This window comes from Bufo bufo, chromosome 3 (genome assembly GCF_905171765.1).
Source record: "Bufo bufo chromosome 3, aBufBuf1.1, whole genome shotgun sequence".
Classification (NCBI taxonomy): domain Eukaryota; kingdom Metazoa; phylum Chordata; class Amphibia; order Anura; family Bufonidae; genus Bufo; species Bufo bufo.
In genome coordinates this window covers 126,744,357-126,765,527 of record NC_053391.1, presented here as the reverse complement: position 1 = coordinate 126,765,527, position 21,171 = coordinate 126,744,357, and positions in this window count along the sequence as shown.

Genomic DNA, 21,171 nt, shown 5'->3' with positions numbered 1-21,171 from the left:
GGAGGCAGCATTTCCTGTAAAAATTTGAGGAACATTTGTAATTTCCCTATGGGAGTTTTTTTATATCAAAAAGTCTCAAATTTTGTACATGCTTATGAAAAACGAGACACTTTTTGGGGGTTTGGCATTTGCACACAACTTTTCCAAAAGTGGTAAGAATGAGGCAGAGAGTGGGTTCTTTTGCTGGTTTAGATTTCAATTCTGACACATGGACTTGCACAGATACGCCACAATTATTAAAAGGTGTGCGCCTTCTAAATGTGGTGCATCTGACATCAGAGGGGGATATATTAAGAGTGGTGTGTTAATGCTGATCTCAATGAATGCTTTGTCCTCACTGACTGGAGAGCATATTGTATAGTCTTCAGGAATGCTGCAAGATTCATCTAGCTAAACCCAGAAGATGAACTGAGATCCATATGTCTCCCAAAACATAAAATGGTTATACATGTGCAACGCACCCACAGGGCCACGTCTCGGGTATCCCTTGCCCCTTAGGAGGTTTCTACGAAATATGTCTCTCTTTATAGAGCAAGTAAACGTGACGCCAGCTGCGGTTAAGCAGCAGAAGCTCAAGGCTCCCTATGTAGATGGTAATGTTAGTACCCAGAGGTAGGATTGCCAGAGTGGTGCAGGATGGCCTACAGTCTCTGTAGATGTTATATACACATATCACGCTGTTCCTACCTGGATATCCGTGGATCCCAGATGTGATGTGGTACGAAGAAGTGGATGGGTAGCATAAATGAAGTCGAGACTTTGTAGTAACGTTTAACAGTTGCTTTTATTTGGCATAAATTGATAATTCAAACAGCTTCCAAACGATATCTTGGTCATCAGCAGGTATTGGCTTAACTTTGACAGGCAAATATTTCTATGCAACAATCTAAGCTCTGCTATGCGGTAGCTCTCTCAGCTCTGCTATGCTTGGCTGGATAAATAGGAAACTCTTCCTCTTCTGCTGGAATTTAAGTTAGCTGCTAGTCTGTAGTCTGTCTCTTACTTATAATCCTAAGAACTTCTTGTCCTGGCTTTAGAGTACCTCAAGCTTCGGCTCAGCTTGGATGAAGGCAATGCAAGCCCAGGAGGGGACAAGCAACCATGTAGACTTCAGAGGCAGGGCCTCTGGGCCTAGCAGAGCAGGCAGCGCTCTGCTAGCCAGCACACAACCTCTCGCTAAGGAGGATGGACTAGAACTGACCTCTAACTAACTAACTAACTAACTAAACTCCTCCCTCTAGCTACAGAGGGCTGTAAAGAAACAAAAGATTCCTCTCCAGGGAAGCTAATACTGCCAATGCTGTTTCCGCCATCTGCTGGTGGACCAGGTTATTACACTTGAAAATAACAGTTTCAGGAATAGATATGCACATTATAGGAAATACATTAGGTGATATAAATTAGCACATGGAAATGGTAGCAAGGCACCAAAAGAAGTGGTAATGGCACACCGGGTCATTACACATGTAAACCAAAAGGACTAAATTGTATCAGGGTTATCATGTTATTATCTGATGATATGCCCATGAGTAAATATTACTAATCTACCATAAATTGTCATATTGTCATTATTGGGCATAATTTTTACAGAGGTCACACTATTGCAATGACAAAAGGATTTATTGCTAACGGGTTAATGTTCTAATGCCCCATAGTTAACTGCAAAAGGCTTAATGTGATACTGCAATGTGATTTACTGTGGCACAAGTGTTAATGTATGCCTGTGATGGCTAACCTCCGGCACTGCAGCTGTGGTAAAACTACAACTCCCAAGATGCACATTTGCTTGGCTGTTCTCATAACTCCATAGAAATGAATGGAGCATGCTGCGAGTCGGAGTTTTAACACAGCTGGAGTGTCGGAGGTTAGCCATCACTGATGTATGCTATCTATGCACAAATGGTTAATGTGGTTTTACCATACACTTATATTCTGAAAGGCTGTATATAGGTAGGAATCAGTTAATTGGCAGCCCTGTGATAGTGGTGGGTCCCATAGTTTTTTGGTAAGGAAGCCAAGAGAGAAGATATGCATGTACAGTCGGGTCCATAAATATCGGGACTTCGACACAGTTCTAACATTTTTGGCCCTATACACCACCACAATGGATTTGAAATGAAACGAACAAGATGTGCTTTAACTGCAGACTGTCAGCTTTAATTTGAGGGTATTTACATCCAAATCAGGTGAACGGTATAAGAATTACAACAGTTTGCATATGTGCCTCCCACTTGTTAAGGGACCAATTGTAATGGGACAATTGGCTTCTCAGCTGTTCCATGGCCAGGTGTGTGTTATTCCCTCATTATCCTAATTATAATGAGCAGATAATAGGTCCAGAGTTCATTTCAAGTGTGCTATTTGCATTTGGAATCTGTTGCTGTCAACTCTCAAGATGAGATCCAAAGAGCTCTCACTATCAGTGAAGCAAGCCATCATCAGGCTGAAAAAACAAAACAAACCCATCAGAGAGATAGCAAAAACATTAGGCATGGCCAAAACAACTGTTTGGAACATTCTTAAAAAGAAGGAACGCATCGGTGAGCTCAGCAACACCAAAAGACCCGGAAGACCACGGAAAACAACTGTGGTGGATGACCGAAGAATTCTTCCCCTGGTGAAGAAAACACCCTTCACAACAGTTGGCCAGATCAAGAACACTCTCCAGGAGGTAGGTGTATGTGTGTCAAAGTCAACAATGAAGAGAAGACTTCACCAGAGTGCATACAGAGGGTTTACCACAAGATGTAAACCATTGGTGAGCCTCAAAAACAGGAAGGCCAAACGACATCTAAAAAAGCCTTTACAGTTCTTGAACAACACCCTATGGACAGATGAGACCAAGATCAACTTGTACCAGAGTGATGGGAAGAGAAGAGTAAGGAGAAGGAAAGGAACTGCTCATGATCCTAAGCATACTACCTCATCAGTGAAGTATGGTGGTGGTAGTGTCATGGCGTGGACATGTATGGCTGCGAATGGAACTGGTTCTCTTGTATTTATTGATGTGACTGCTGACAAAAGCAGCAGGATGAATTCTGAAGTGTTTCAGGCAATATTATCTGCTCATATTCAGCCAAATGCTTCAGAAATCATTGGACGGCGCTTCACAGTGCAGATGGACAATGACCCAAAGCATACTGCAAAAGCAACCAAAGAGTTTTTTAAGGGAAAGAAGTGGAATGTTATGCAATGGCCAAGTCAATCACCTGACCTGAATCCGACTGAGCATGCATTTCACTTGCTGAAGACAAAACTGAAGGGAAAATGCCCCAAGAACAAGCAGGAACTGAAGACAGTTGCAGTAGAGGCCTGGCAGAGCATCACCAGGGATGAAACCCAGCATCTGGTGATGTCTATGCATTCCAGACTTCAGGCTGTAATTGACTGCAAAGGATTTGCAACCAAGTACTAAAAAGTGAAAGTTTGATTTATGATTATTATTATTATGTCCCATTACTTTTGGTTCCTTAACAAGTGGGAGACACATATACAAACTATTGTAATTCTTACACCGTTCACCTGATTTGGATGTAAATACCCTCAAATTAAAGCTGACAGTCTGCAGGTAAAGCACATCTTGTTTGTTTCATTTCAATTCAAATCCATTGTGGTGGTGTATAGAGCCAAAAATGTTAGAATTGTGTCCATGTCCCAATATTTATGGACTTTACTGTATTAGTGCCGGATCCGGCATTAAGTGTTCCGGCAAAACCTTTAAAAATGCAAAAAAATATAAATAAATACCGGATCCGTTTTTCCGTGTGACACCGCAGAGACGGATCCGGTATTTCAATGCATTTGTCAGATGGATCCGGATCCGTCTGACAAATGCCATCCGTTTGCGTCAGGATTGCCGGATCCGGAAGGCAGTTCCGGCGACGGAACTGCCTGCCGGAATCCTCTGCCGCAAGTGTGAAAGTACCCTAAGGGTCCATTCAAAAGTCAGCAAAATGGGTCCTCATTCGTTCCGCAATCTTGCGGAACAGGTGCGGACCTATTCATTTTCAATGGGGCCTGAATGTTCTGTCCGCATCCGAATTTGCGGATCCGCACTTTCGTTCGGCAAAAAAAATAGACCATGTCCTATTCTTGTCCGCAATTGCGGACAAGAAAAGGCATTTTCTACGAGAGTGCCGGTGATGTGCGGTACGCAAAATGCGGAACGCACATTGCCGGTGTCCGTGTTTTGCGGATCTGCAATTTGCGGATCCGCAAAACACATTCGGACATGTGAATAGACCCTCACAGTATTCCAATCTTCATCTTCAGCCAATACACACCCATACAAGCCCTCACCTACTGATGTGCACAATTCCAAACCTAGCCATCGAATGAAACTATCATAACTGCAACTAAGGCTACTTTCACACTAGCGTTCGGGGCTCCACTTGTGAGCTCCATTTGAAGGCTCTCACAAGCGGCCCCGAACGCATCCGTACTGCCCTAATGCATTCTGAGTGGATGCGGATCCGCTCAGAATGCATCAGTCTGGCAGCGTTCAGCCTCCAACGGATCCGTCCAGACTTAGGCTACTTTCACACTTGCGTTAGGAGCGGATCCGTCTGGTGTCTGCACAGACGGATCCGCTCCTATAATGCAAACGCTTGCATCCGTTCAGAACGGATCCGTCTGCATAACTGTTTATTTCAGATCTGATTTTTCACTTCGGAAAACTCAGATCCGACAGTATATTCTAAACACAGAAGCGTTCCCATGGTGATGGGGACGCTTCAAGTTAGAATATACTGAGAACTGTGTACATGACTGCCCCCTGCTGCCTGGCAGATGCGGCCCCCCCTCCCTCCCCAGTATTAATTGTAACCCGTGCGGCCCCCCCTCCCTCTATATTTATCGGTGGCCAGTGCGGATTCCCAGTATTAAATATGACCAGTGCGGCCTCCCCCTCCCTCCCTCCCCAGTATTAAATATGACCAGTGCGGCCTCCCCCTCCCTCTATATTCATTGGTGGCCAGTGCGGATTCCAAGTATTATGACCAGTGCGGCCTCCCCTCTCCCCCCCCCCCTAATTAAAATGCGGCAATGCGCCGCACAGACCTTTCACTTACCAGTAGGAGGAGCTCCCGGCCGGACACAGACATCGCAGCTCTTCAGGTAAGTATAATGCTTCTATTTATTGCTAAGTAACCATGGCAGCCAAGACTGCAATAGCGTCTTGGCTGCCATGGTAACCGATCGGAGCCCCAGAGATTTAAACTGGGACTCCGATCGGTACTCTCCACAGCCACCAATGATGGGGGGGGCGGGTTGATTTTAATTAGGGGGGGGGGAAGAGGGGAGGCCGCACTGGTCACAATACTTGGAATCCGCACTGGCCACCAATAAATATAGATGGAGGGGGAGGCCGCACTGGTCATATTTAATACTGGGGAGGGAGGGAGGGGGAGGCCGCACTGGTCATATTTAATACTGGGAATCCGCACTGGCCACCGATGAATATAGAGGGAGGGGGGCCGCACGGGTTACAATTAATACTAGGGAGGGAGGGGGGGCCGCACTGGCCACCAATAAGTTAAATACAGGAGGGGGGGGGTCTGCCCCCTGCTGCCTGGCAGCATCTGCCAGGCAGCAGGGGGCAGTCATGTACATAGTTCTCAGTATATTCTAACTTGAAGCATCCCCATCACCATGGGAACGCCTCTGTGTTAGAATATACTGTCGGATTTGAGTTTCACGATGTAACTCAAATCCGATGGTATATTCTAACATAGAGGCGTTCCCATGGTAATGGGGACGCTTCAAGTTAAAATATACCATCGGATTGGAGAAAACTCAGATCTGATGGTATATTAATAGGGACTCCTGACTTTACATTGAAAGTCAATGGGGGACGGATCCGTTTGAAATTGCACCATATTGTGTCAACGTCAAACGGATCCGTCCCCATTGACTTGCATTGTAAGTCTGGACGGATCCGTTTGGCTCCGCACGGCCAGGCGGACACGAAAACGCTGCAAGCTGCGTTCGGGTGTCCGCCTGCTGAGCGGAGCTGAGGCTGAACGCTGCCAGACTGATGCATTCTGAGCGGATCCGCATTCACTCAGAATGCATTGGGGCTGTACGGATCCGTTCGGGGCCGCTTGTGAGAGCCTTCAAACGGAACTCACAAGCGGAGCCCCGAACGCTAGTGTGAAAGTAGCCTTAGGCTACTTTCACACTTGCGGCAGAGAGATCCGGCAAGCAGTTCCGTCGCCGGAACTGCCTGCCGGATCAGGCAAAATGTATGCTAACTGATGGCATTAGTAAGACTGATCAGGATCCTGATCAGTCTTAAAAATGCCTGATCAGTCAAAAAAATGCATTGAAATGCCGGATCCGTCTTTCCGGTGTCATCCGGCAAAAGTCTTCAGTTTTTTTAGCCGGAGATAAAACCGTAGCATGCTACGGTTTTCTCTTTTGCCTGATCAGTCAAAACGACTGAACTGAAGACATCCTGATGCAAACTGAACGGATTACTGCTCTTTCACACCTGCGTTCTTTTCTTCCGGCATAGAGTTCCGTCGTCGGGGCTCTATGCCGGAAGAATCCTGATCAGGATTATCCTAATGCATTCTGAATGGAGAGTAATCCGTTCAGGATGCATCAGGATGTCTTCAGTTCCGGTACGGAACGTTTGTTGGCCGGAGAAAATACCGCAGCATGCTGCGCTTTTTGCTCCGGCCAAAAATCCGGAACACTTGCCGCAAGGCCGGATCCGGAATTAATGCCCATTGGAAGGCATTGATCCGGATCCGGCCTTAAGCTAAACGTCGTTTCGGCGCATTGCCGGAGCCGACATTTAGCTTTTTCTGAGTGGTTACCATGGCTGCCGGGACGCTAAAGTCCTGACAGCCATGGTAAGTGTAGTGGGGAGCGGGGGAGCAGTGTACTTACCGTCCGTGCGGCTCCCCGGGCGCTCCAGAGTGACGTCAGGGCGCCCCAAGCGCATGGATCACGTGATCCATGTGATCACGTCATCCATGCGCATGGGGCGCTCTGACGTCATTCTGGAGCGCCCCGGGAGCCGCACGGACTGTAAGTATACCGCTCCCCCGCTCCCCACTACTACTATGGCAACCAGGACTTTAATAGCGTCCTGGGTGCCATAGTAACACTGAAAGCATTTGGAAGACGGTTCCGTCTTCAAATGCTTTCAGTACACTTGCGTTTTTCCGGATCCGGCAGGCACCTCCGGCAACGGAAGTGCATGCCGGATCCCAACAACGCAAGTGTGAAAGAGGCCTTACTCTCCATTCAGAATGCATGGGGACATGCCTGATCAGTTCTTTTCCGGTATAGAGCCCCTGTGACGGAACTCTATGCCGGAAAAGAACAAAGCAAGTGTGAAAGTAGTCTTACAATGTAAGTCAATGGGGACGGATCCGTTTGAAGTTGACACAATATGGCTCAATTTTCAAACGGATCCGTCCCCATTGACTTTCAATGTAAAGTCTGGACGGATCCGTCTAAACAACTTTCACACTTAGAATTTTTTCTAAACTATAATGCAGACGGATACGTTCTAAACGGATCCAAACGTCTGCATTATAGGAGAGGATCCGTCTGTACAGACACCAGACGGACCCGCTCTGAACGCTAGTGTGAAAGTAGCCTAAGGAGATAAAGGGTTGAGACTGCTTATGATGTCATTGTCTCTGGATGCTGAGGAGCCAAATTGTGATACATGCAGTGTTCTGTCTGTACTCATTTCATGCGGAATGCCATACTGATTATCTAGAGTCTGCCACTGTGATTTGCATTTGGACAGTCCTGTGAATCCAATTAATTAATGCTGTGGTCCAGCGTGCGCTCATGCTGTTAGACAGAGGCTCGTATAGCTGAAGAAGGTGGGCCGAATGAAACGTTCTTGAATATATCAGCATGTCCTGATATGACAGCTTTACTTGTTCTGGATCCTACCATGTAAATCTGCATTAATAAAATAATCCATTGATCATCAACATTACGAGTGCTGGGGATTTTACCAGGGGTGTAGCGATAGTGGAGGCAGGGGAAGCAGCTTCTTACGGGACCCAAACTCAGAAAGAGCCCACCCAGGAGAGGGACTGAAAGATTTTACTGTCAGAGCCTGTCAACAGTATTATACAATGACATTATATACAGTGACATTATGTACAGTCGTGGCCAAAAGTTTTGAGAATTACATAAATATTGGAAATTGGAAAAGTTTCTGCTTAAATTTTTATAATAGCAATTTGCATATACTCCAGAATGTTATGAAGAGTGATCAGATGTATTGCATAGTCCTTCTTTGCCATGAAAATTAACCTAATCCCAAAAAAAACTTTCCACTGCATTTCATTGCTGTCATTAAAGGACCTGCTGAGATCATTTCAGTAATCGTCTTGTTAACTCAGGTGAGAATGTTGACAAGCACAAGGCTCGAGATCATTATGTCAGGCTGATTGGGTTAAAATTGTAGACTTGACATGTTAAAAGGAGGGTGATGCTTGAAATCATTGTTCTTCCATTGTTAACCATGGTGACCTGCAAAGAAACGCGTGCAGCCATCATTGAGTTGCATAAAAATGGCTTCACAGGCAAGGATATTGTGGCTACTAAGATTGCACCTCAATCAACAATTTATAGGATCATCAAGAACTTCAAGGAAAGAGGTTCAATTCTTGTTACGAAGGCTTCAGGGCGTCCAAGAAAGTCCAGCAAGTGCCAGGATCGTCTCCTAAAGAGGATTCAGCTGCGGGATCAGAGTGCCACCAGTGCAGAGCTTGCAAAGAAGCCACTTCTCTCCAAAAAAAACATCAGGGACAGATTGATCTTCTGCAGAAAGTATGGTGAATGGACTGCTGAGGACTGGGGCAAAGTCATATTCTCCGATGAAGCCTCTTTCCGATTGTTTGGGGCATCTGGAAAAAGGCTTGTCCGGAGAAGAAAAGGTGAGTGCTACCATCAGTCCTGTGTCATGCCAACAGTAAAGCATCCTGAGAACATTCATGTGTGGGGTTGCTTCTCATCCAAGGGAGTAGGCTTACTCGCAATTTTGCCCAAAAACACAGCCATGAATAAAGAATGGTACCAAAACACCCTCCAACAGCAACTACTTCCAACAATCCAACAACAGTTTGGTGAAGAACAATGCATTTTCCAGCACGATGGAGCACCGTCCCATAAGGCAAAAGTGATAACTAAGTGGCTCGGGGACTAAAACGTTGACATTTTGGGTCCATGGCCTGGAAACTCTGCAGATCTTAATCCCATTGAGAACTTGTGGTCAATCCTCAAGAGGCGGATGGACAAACAAAAACCCACTAATTCTGACAAACTCCAAGAACTGATTATGAAAGAATGGGTTGCTATCAGTCAGGAATTGGCCCAGAAGTTGATTGAGAGCATGCCCAGTCGAATTGCAGAGGTCCTGAAAAAGAAGGGCCAACACTGCAAATACTGACTCTTTGCATAAATGTCATGTAATTGTCGATAAAAGCCTTTGAAACGTATGAAGTGTGTGTAATTATATTTCACTACATCACAGAAACAACTGAAACAAAGATCTAAAAGCAGTTTAGCAGCAAACTTTGTGAAAACTAATATTTGTGTCATTCTCAAAACTTTTGGCCACGACTGTACAGTGAAATGACATACAGCATATATGTGTAGGGAACGGACGGAGCGGCTGCCCGGCCTCGTCTGAGAGAGTTATCTTGATTAGCGGCAAGAGTGAGGGTTAGGGTTCGTTCACACTAAGGTTTTTTGCGTTCCGTATACGGGCCGTTTTTTGCGTTCCGTATACGGAACCATTCATTTCAATGGTTCCGCCAAAAAAAAACGGAATGTACACCGTATGCATTCCATTTCCATATTTCCGTTTTTCCCTTCCGTTCAAAGATAGAACATGTCCTATTATTGCCCGCAAATCACGTTCCGTGGCTCCATTCAAGTCAATGGGTCCGCAATAAAAACAGAACACATACGGAATGTACTCCGTATGTCTTCCGTATCCGTTCCGTTTTTGCGGAACCATCTATTGAAAATTTTATGCCCAGCCCAATTTTTTTCTATGTAATTACTGTATACTGTATATGCCATACGTAAAAACGGAACGGACCAGAAAACACTACTGAAACAAAAAACTTAAAAACGGATTCGTTAAAAATGGCCCGAGCCCTTACACGGGAGGAGCGTGTTGCTGGGGAGAGGAGGCAGGGACCATGCAAAAATTTGTTGTGTGGCCCAGTCACTTCTCGTTACGTCACTTGATTTTACCTATCTTATGATTTGGAATATTTCTCCCACCGGCACCGTCTGTATAACAGACTGCAGGGGTCATCTCTGGTTCTACTTATTTTCTAGAAGCTGCCACTGTGACCTCCACTTAGACAGGCATGTAAATCGAATGAATTATTGCTGTGGGAATGGGCTGACTTGCAACAACAGAAGCCAGCAAACCGGCACCCTAGTCTCCATTTGTGATTACTTATAGCTGCACCAGAGGGCTGTGCTGTATCCTGCTTTCAGAAACCTGGACCAGGTTGGGTGCCGTGGCCCTTGGGAAGTATAATATCAGCACAGCACTTGGATTGTATATGTTTATTCTCCAATTCCCTGACCCAAAAATCCATAGAACATATGGCATCCCACGGAAGGGGGGAAGTGCACACACTCATATACTGATCTGAGCTTGCAATACAGGGGCCAAGAAGAAACAAACAGAAATGGTTCTGCTCCAGTGGTGGCACCTGTGTACTCTGCAAGTCCAGAGGGCTATCCTGTCAGAAAACAACTGCGGTGGCTTGTCTGTTCTGCACTTGCCAAAATAAGCTGCAGCAGTATTCCAATCTGCACAAAAACACTTTTACGGAACATTCCCCTCCCTCTATAGATGCGCACCCTCGGCTGACATACACATCGACCCAACAACGATGTCTCACCTGTTGATGTGCACAGTTGCAAACCTGAATGACAAAGCCTTCTGGGCAGCCGTTAGGGAGGTAAATAACCAGGACCCTTTGTGATGTCATCGTCCCTGAATGCTGAGGGTCTCCATTGTGACACACAGTGTTCAGTCTATGCACGTATTGATGGGGGCTTCCATACTAACCAGATGCTGCCACTTTGATTTGGAATTAGACAGACCCGTGAATTCAATGAATTAGCTCTGTCATGAATGGGTTGGTTTGCAACAGCAGAAGCCAGCAAAATGGTACCCTAGTCTCCACGCACTACTGCTTGCAGTTGAACCCAAGCGCCCGGGCCGGATCCTGCTTCTTAGATCTTACTTTGAGTACACAGGGGAATAAAGTGGTTACATACTTATATTAAACCATCTGCAGGTAATTCTATATCTCATGCAGATTTCTGTTATCCTGTACACGTTATTAAAAATATCCCCAAAGGGGTAATGATTATATCAAGTCACAACTGTATGGATTATCAATTTTTCTTACAAGAGTGTGAGAGAGAGCAGAATATATTACTATTCATAAAAGAAGAACAGAATTATTGATGAATACCAAGAGAGATACTAAAAAGAACATCAAGCAATGTGTGGTCTTCAACACAACATATAGTAGGGAATATAATGAAATATTTAGAATTATACATAGGTACGTACTACATCCCTATATTAGATCAAGATGAGTTTTTTTCTGATATTTTACAAAAGTAATTCACCTGTTTTTCTAGGAGAGCACCCACTATAGGTAATGTTGTGTCCCCAAGTTTATATTTAGGGAAAGAACACCAGGTGACGTGGCTTAATACAAAAGGTTTTTTAAATGCAGTCATAAATTCTGCTGATCCTGTCGTTTTGCCGAGGTTACCAAACAGTTGAACACTTTTAGTGATGGCACTATTCATAACATCAATGCTAATGTTAAAGGGGTAATCCAAAATTATGATCTCCACTGTAGGTCAACCACTCTGAGAGGTCTGTCTGACTTGGATAACCCCTTTCATTGTAACACTGCACATGTTGTATATCTTAATAACTGCAACAGGTGCAGGTTACAATATGTAGGAAATACTACAAATTCACTAAAAACTAGAAATTCACTAAAAATAACAATGCCGCCAACCTTTCCACCGTATCCAAACCATTTACATTGGTACACGGACTTGTTTGTTTTTTGTGACATTGAGTGGGTTTTTAAATCCCCTAGAGGTGGAGATCTTCAAAGTAAATAGTTATTACGAGAAACCTTCTGGATCTTCAACTTGTCTACTAGAATACCTAATGGTATGAACATTGGATGTGATCTATTATTATTAATGTTGAGCAAAGGGAAGTGGAATTTGGTCCAAGGTTTAGGAAAACTTTGATTCTAAATTATCCGAATTTCCTTGCACTTCGTGGTAACGAATCAGGCTTTCCTGGCGGCTGCTTGTGTTAGAAAGCAAAACTAAGTGTAGAGGAGACAAGCCTGGGAATGCAGGATCACCCATAATGCTGTGCAGCCAGTCAATTCTCAGATAACCATCCCCTGTGATGTCATACCCTATAAAACCCTTATCCCGTCTCCGCCTTTGTCCTGTGAGTTCAGCATAGAGAGAAACGTGGCAAGCGCTCAAGTGCTAGGGACAGTGTTGCTGAAAATGATTAATAGAAGAATATTGAGAGGGAGACTGCAGGGACATTTATACTGCGTCAGTTTTCCAAATCATCCTTCAAAGTCTCCATGTCCTAGAAAAGTCAGCAAGATGCAGAGAGAGGAGGAGCTGGATGTTTCTGATGACATATTCTCATTGATATTAGATGATGTAGAAAAGGAGGAAAAGCAGATGGCAGAAGAAGGGCTCCCACTTGTAGGGCAGGGGAGCGCTGGGGTTGGAGAAGAGGGTATGCCAGAGCTCATTAATATTCTGCGTTTACTGTCAAATAACCTGCAGAAGGATGCAGGGAAGAACATCAATAATTTGCATATTGTGCCCCCACTTAACCAGCCAGACCCCATACCAGTAACAGCCCCTGTTTAAAACTGCATTAAAGGGAGTCTGTCACCTCCATATGGCCATATACAATGCTTACATGGCTCTGTAGCACACCTATACAGGATTGTAACGGTACCTTTGTCTTTGTCTTTAGATTTGCACCAGCAGGAAAAACGGAGTTTAATTCATATGCAAATGAGGGCTCGCAAGTGCCCAGGGAGGAGTTCAGTGTGTAGGAGCTCAGGCTGCTCTGCCTTCTATTCACTTTACTCCTCCCCAGTCTCTGCCTTTCCCCGCCCTCAAGTCCGGACCTATCGATGAGGCAAGAGACTTGGAGGGCGGGGAAAGGCAGAGACTGGGGAGGAGTAAAGTGAATAGAAGGCAGAGCAGCCTGGGTTCCTACACACTGAACTCCTCCCTGGGCACTTGCGAGTGCTCATTTGCATATGAATTAAACTCAGTTTTTCCTGCTGGTGCAAATCTAAAGACAAAGACAAAGGTACCGTTACAATCCTGTATAGGTGTGCTACAGAGCCATGTAAGCACTGTATATGGCCATATGGAGGTGACAGACTCCCTTTAAAGGTGCCGTGCAGCCATTAACAATAAAGAAGGACTGTACAGTGCAGTCTTCATTATTAAATGAAAGGCAGCTGCGGGCTAATTCGTGTGGACGTACCCTAAGGCAGAGTGTCAGGGTATACCTGATTTATAGCAATTAATGACAAATTAATTCAGAACAAATCAAATTTCTTGGTAAACTTTGGCGAAGTTGCCGAATCTAATTTTTCAAAACTTCGAACATCTCTAATTAGTATTAGTGTCTGACCATTGTTCAAACTATATGTGTTTCTGGACGGTCACCTTAGCTATTAGAATACTTAAAGGGGTAATCCAAGAGTATAAAAATGTCCCCCAATACGCCGGGCCCCCCACATTGAATATACTTACTCGGGTCCCCGCTCCCTGTGCTGCTCCTGGTCCCAGCACCGCCGCTGCTGTTCATCCCCTTCCCCGCCTGCCATTGGCTGCTCCCTTCCCCTACACCGGATGTTTTCATACATGCAGGGGGAGAAGTATAGCATACCAAACCACAGGGTAAAACACGAGAGGCTCACGGTGGGCCGATGGGGGCAATAGTTCATGTACTAACGGTTAGCAGATGCCTCCCTGGGCTGGCGTACAGTGGATGGGAAGACAGCACGAAATCCTCTGGGGCACTCTCAGTTACAGGGAACATCAGCCAGATGGAAGTTGAGGTGCCCTTGATGGTAATTGGTGTAAGGTGCTTTTGCGGCTGGGCCCCTGGTTCGTGACGCCAGCACCGTAAGGTGCAATGCGGAGGAGAAGTGGAATGATGAGAGAGGCAGCAGTTGAACCAAGCAGGAACTTTACTTCTCAGATGTAGTAAGACATCCAATAACATCACTTTGTCTTTCATACAGATGGCAAAAAGGGTAAAGCTGCAAAATCCGAATTAGCAGGCTAAGTGAATTAGCAGGAACCTAAGTGAAGTGAATAGGTTACCTCCAGCCCACTTGAGAGAAGGTGATGTTCTTATTTGTACTTGGTTCCAGGTCTTGCTCTGATCCCTCAACCTTTCGCTATTAGTTTAGATCCTCTATAAATGAGTATTCTGACAGATGGCCTTTCTGTCCTTGATTATGGTGGAGCTGCCGGAAGCTTAGAATCTCTCCATCTGATGCAAAGGAGTCTGATAAATGACAGTTACCTTCCTTCGCCTATAGTCTTTAGTTCAATGATCCAACAACCCAAGGGCGATCTCCCTCATGGCAGGCAAACACTCTGCTTCATTATTTGAAAAGGTTGTGGTCTTCAGAGTAAATAATCCACTTGATACCCCGATTCTACAGTCCTGATCTTTGGCCTCAATGGTTGAAACCAGTTGGTTCCCCTGGGCTAGGCCCAGGAGGACAGAGACAAGACTGTCTCCTCTCCTGCCTCCTAACTCCTCCACTCCTATTCTCTACTCCCCTTTCACTTCCTGTGTCTGCACTATATAAGTAGTGTGTTAGAGATCTCTAGTGGTGAAAAGTATGTAGTGCAAGTTACCAGCCTGAAATATGGATTTAGCAGCATAGACAAAGAAATAGTATAAAATAACATCATCTTACACAACAATTTGGAGTCGACCATACACACGGGAGTGGGACACTACAGAAGCAGCAGCGGAGGTGCAGGGACCAGGAGCGGTGCAGGGTAAGTATATTTAATGTGGGGGGCCCGGCATACTGGGGGACATTTTTATACTCCCGGATAACCCCTTTAATGGTGTTTTTACCATGTACGCTTTTAGATCTTTTCCCCGGCTACTATTATAGATAATGGTTTGATTATTGGGCAGTATGTTATTGATTATTATTATTGGATTTGTTCACACCATGAGCATTTTTGTTTATTATATTTAGATTGAGAACAATGAAGTTATAAGTTGCACGTTTGTTTTCATTTTTTCTTCCAATCATGTGAAGGATTAATAGCTAAGGGGAGCTATATACTAAGTTGATGACTTAATCACCAGTATATTTAGAAATTTATATGAACAGAGTAGTAATGGTGATTTGAGTTAAAACTTAACTTTTAATTACTTCGATACAAGGAGAGTGTATGATAGCACAAGGGATACAAAAATATATACTTGGTGCACGGCGGCACCTTTACATTCACAGTAGATAAGTGCACGGCGGCACCCAGAGTAACCGGTGAAAGAAATGTCACATTAATATACACCGCATTTGCTATAGACGGTGTCATTAATAGGTTTGCCACACTAAGTCCTGGTTACTAGGCAACAAAGTAAACAATGGCTGTGGGTCAATATATGTCCCGGGCTAACGACATAACCCTCAGCCCTATGTTAAGACGCCTCCCCATTGGATTACGTCATTATACTCAACATCACGCTGGCTATCTTCGGTGTGAATAAGCGCATGCGCAGTCGCATTGGCCGCCCCGCTGACGTCACCGCGCTGCGCTCCAAGCCTGCTTCTGAGGCGGAATAGTGCTTTCCCATAGCACTGACAGCGCATGCGCGAGCGCGTCGGCGGCCCCGCTGACGTCATCGCGCTGCGCTTCAGGCCTCGTTCTGAGACCACACGATGTTCAAATAGGAGCGGGCGATTCCCTGTCAGCAGGCTTCATCACAGCCTCTGGACACGCCGCTGAGCTCCACACGAGAGATCGGGCCATCATCAAGCGACCCCCTCCATCTTGTCTCTACATCATTAGGCAAGTACCCAGCCCTGATACAGGAGTGGAGCCCCGACTGTAGGCTGCCACTTTGAAGTATCAATTGTGTCATTATCATAACTGTATTGATGTATGTGTTGACGAACTAAAGATACCAACACGATACGTCACCACATCATATTGCCCCCCTGTGTGTGCCTAAATTCCCCTGATGAGTTCCGAAAAACGAAACATGCGTGTAGGGACTAGCTACACTAGGGCACAATAGGGCCAAGTAGCGAAAGGGTCAGGTTCCAGACGGGGTCGTTCTAATCAGAACGGGTGCTCCGTAAATAGGACGCTAGGGCCGTGATAGCACTTATATATTAGGGCTGTCTAGGCACCTTTTAACCCAATCTCACCCCCGCCGGGCCCCATTCGCTCTTTTTCCACAGCATACCTGCTTGCGCTGGACATCACCAAATACCAGAGGTCCGTGGCTGAAAGGATAAGACCACCGGTTACTCTGGGTGCCGCCGTGCACTTATCTACTGTGAAGGTAAAGGTGCCGCCGTGCACCAAGTATATATTTTTGTATCCCTTGTGCTATCATACACTCTACTTGTATCGAAGTATCACATGTAGGGACATATTCTACCTTAATAATTAAAAGTTAAGTTTTAACTCAAATCACCATTACTACTCTGTTCATATAAATTTCTAAATATACTGGTGATTAAGTCATCAACTTAGTATATAGCTCCCCTTAGCTATTACGTACTACCCCTGTGGTATGGCAGGGTTTCTGGCGGGGGGGATAGACACGGATGCATGGCTTGCAGAAGCCAAGGAAGTGTTCTCAAATAAAACATATACTCAGAAAAAATTTACGCCATCGTTTAAATCAGCCTTCAAGGAGCTTAATAAACTATACCGCGAACACATCTCTAGTTGGTGGGAGGTACAAAGCCTGGACAACTATATCAAAAACGGAATTGTACCCAGAGGCCTAAGAATTCCCATTGTCCCAGTACCTAAACAGAGGAGCGCGGGCTTCAATGGGAGATGGGAACAACTAGCAACAGCAAGTTCACTACAATTTATAAACCTATTGCTAGAGGAGGAAAAAATCCAGCTGGAAAGCTTTGGTGAAAAACTGAAAGCCCAAATCGAAATAACAAAAACGTTCTCGCAAGATCCTGAATTCAGTAACGCCGAAAAACTTTTACAGACATCAATCGAAAAATTCCAGTTTTTCCTACGAGATAGGAAACATCGGCAATTCAATCACGATCTGGCGGAATTCAAAGAGAATAAGGCCTACTGTGTCCTCCGGGAGAAACCAATCGAAAAAGAAACAATCTCTGACCTCTCCACCACAGAAACGGACATCTCAGATAACGAATGGGAACAACCAAACAGAAATAAATCAAGAAACTCATACAGAAAAGGAAGAGGTAGGGGGAATAGAGGAAGAGGACAATTCGGAGGGGCTCCATCTAATTTTTTAGACCAAGGAATCTCCTACCCCCTGAGGAACCGCTCCAGACAACGGGAGCAACAGGGCCCGAAATAATTAACCTGTCCAAGAGACCGCTATCCCCCTCAGAAATGGCTGTTCTGAGTAAGGGACTTTCATTTGTCCCCACACAACGCTTTAATGAATTCTCATGGATAAAGGATTTAAACCTGTTCATCCGAAAACTAAGATGGCACAAATGTTTCAAATCAGGAGACAAGCGCCAGTGTCGTGAACTGGGAATCCCAGCAGACATGCTGGAAGATGTGAGGCTACTAAACAGCCTATCTGACACTAACAATCAGGACGAAGGGAAAGGACCTTTTACCTCCCTAAGGGCTAAAAGTAAGAAAATGCCCCCGGTAGGAGACATCTCATGCCTAGACATATTCCTGCAACTAGTAACCACAGACCTGGGCAAACTAGCAGCCTCTGGAAAATCAGGCAATCTCTCAAGCAGAGAACAGAAAATCCTCTCCAACTTACAAAAGGATGAAACAATTACCATCAAACCCTCGGATAAAGGGGGCAATATCACTATCATGGATACAGAGGACTACTGCAAGATGTGCCTACAACTTCTGAAAGAAAAACAGACCTACGGCACACTAACATGCAATCCAACAGCCCCCTTCCTATCCGAGCTAAGGGACATCCTAACAGAGGCGAAAATGAATAAGATCATCTCAGAGACTGAACTGGATTTTCTATACCCCAAATTCCCCGTGACTGCAACCTTTTATGGTCTCCCTAAGATAAACAAAGGGACAAATCCCTTAAAAGGACGACCAATAGTATCGGGGATTGGGAGTATATGTCAAAACATAGGCAAATATGTCGACCAGATCCTTTTACCCTTTGTCATCTCCCTACCCTCGTACACACGAGATAGTATGGACCTGCTCAAAAGAATAGATGGTATCACATTAGATCAGCAATCCATCTTAGCCAGCATAGACGTAGAGGCCCTGTACTCATCCATACCTCATTAGGCAGGCCTCAGAGCAGTGGAATACTACCTCAGTATGAGGGGCCAACAGTTCAGAGAACATAATGAGTTTGTCCTAAAACTCCTTCATTTTATCCTGACACATAATTTTTTTGTCTTTGATGGTAAATGGTACCACCAGCTCAGGGGCACCGCGATGGGTTGCTCTTGTGCACCATCCTACGCAAATCTGCTCCTGGGCTGGTGGGAGACCAACAAGGTGTTCAGCGAGGCGATGTCATCATGGACCGGGCCCATCGTACTGTGGGCCCGGTACATTGATGACATATTCATCATCTGGAACGCATCCATACCAGCGTTCAACACGTTTGTCGGTAAACTAAATGTGAACAAGCTGGGACTACATTTCACACACGAGACAAACGAGAATAGCCTACCGTTCCTTGATATACTGATCCAGAGAAATGTATCAGACGAGCTGGCTACCACAATATATCGGAAACCAACAGCAACAAACTCTGTATTACATTGGAGCAGCAGCCACCCCCTACCTCTCAAGAAGGGAATACCGAGGGAACAGTATTTGCGTCTAAGACGCAACTACTCCAATAAAACAGAGTTTGTGAAACAGGCTGGGATTCTAAGGACTAGATTCCTCTCCAGAGGATACCCAGACTCAGTTCTGAGGGCAGCATACCAACAAGCATTAACATCATCACGAACCGAACTTCTGGTACCTAGAAAGAAATCCCCAGATACTGCACAAAGGATCAGGGTAATTGGTACCTTTGATGAGGCGGCCAGAGACGTAAGAAACATTTTGCAAAAACACTGGCCCATACTGATGATGGACCCAGACATCAAAGAAAAGATCTTTGATTTCCCTCAGATTACTTTCAGGCAGGGTAACAGCCTTAGAGACCTATTGGTACACAGCCACCATAAACCAACTGGAAAAGGAACCTGGCTAGACAGAAAACCACGAGGGTGTTTCAGGTGCAGTGGATGTATAGCCTGTAGTACAATACAAACAGGCAAAGAATTTGTCAGTGTCATTCTTCAAAAATCCTTCAAAATTAAGGACTTTATAAACTGCCGTTCCAGGGGGGTCATTTACAAAATCACCTGCGAATGTCCCTTGGAATATATAGGTAAAACAAAGCGAGAACTGCGGAGACGAATTGGCGAACATCTGCGGGACATCGCCAATAGAAAAGATACGGCCGTAGCACGCCATATACACGAATACCACCAGGGCAACCCACGGAGTATTACAGCCATGGGCATCGAGGTAGTCACCCCCCCCCTACGAGGAGGGGACTGGGACCGCATACTTTTACAACATGAAGCACGCTGGATCCACACGCTACGTACGACAGCCCCCCAAGGCCTAAACGAGCAACTTTGTTTTGGTTGCTTCATCTGACGAGCCAATTTACCCATTACGTCATATATCCCGACATGATCGGGACCAACCGCCTTTAATAGACAGAAGAACTACACTGCCATCACAATAGCAGATGTCAAGAGATAGACGTAACACAACAACACACCCTCTGGTATTCATCCTCCCAACCAGACTGTACCTATCCATCAATGACAAACACTTCTAAGGGAATTAGAAGTGTATTCCCCATATGGCACCCCTTATGCCCGTGACAATATGAACCGCATGCAGGGAGGGCCTCTGTCAGGAAAATATGGAATCTAATACACATGAGATTCCTCACACATAATAAACTTTGTTGTGAGACACTCCACTTAAATCTACTACTGGATTTTAACTTCTGATAAGTGCATCCTTTCATACAAAAGTTCCTATGCATTATGGGTTGCTCTCTATGCATCCGTGTCTGTCCATTACCGACCAGAATACTCTTACTGTCATCCTACTGCAAGAAATGTCACATTAATATACACCGCATTCGCTATAGACGGTGTCATTAATAGGTTTGCCACACTAAGTCCCGGTTACTAGGCAACAAAGTAAACAATGGCTGTGGGTCAATATATGTCCCGGGCTAACGACATAACCCTCAGCCCTATGTTAAGACGCCTCCCCATTGGATTACGTCATTATACTCAACATCACGCAGGCTATCTTCGGTGTGAATAAGCGCATGCGCGGTCGCATCGGCTGCCCCGCTGACGTCACCGCGCTGCTCTCCAAGCCTCCTTCTGAGGCGGAATAGTGCTTTCCCATAGCACTGACAGCGCATGCGCGAGCGCGTCGGCGGCCCCGCTGACGTCATCGCGCTGTGCTTCAGGCCTCGTTCTGAGACCACACAATGTTCAAATGGGAGCGGGCGATTCCCTGTCAGCAGGCTTCATCACAGCCTCTGGACACGCCGCTGAGCTCCACACGAGAGATCGGGCCATCATCAAGCGACCCCCTCCATCTTGTCTCTACATCATTAGGCAAGTACCCAGCCCTGATACAGGAGTGGAGCCCCGACTGTAGGCTGCCACTTTGAAGTATCAATTGTGTCATTATCATAACTGTATTGATGTATGTGTTGACGAACTAAAGATACCAACACGATACGTCACCACATCATATTGCCCCCCTGTGTGTGCCTAAATTCCCCTGATGAGTTCCGAAAAACGA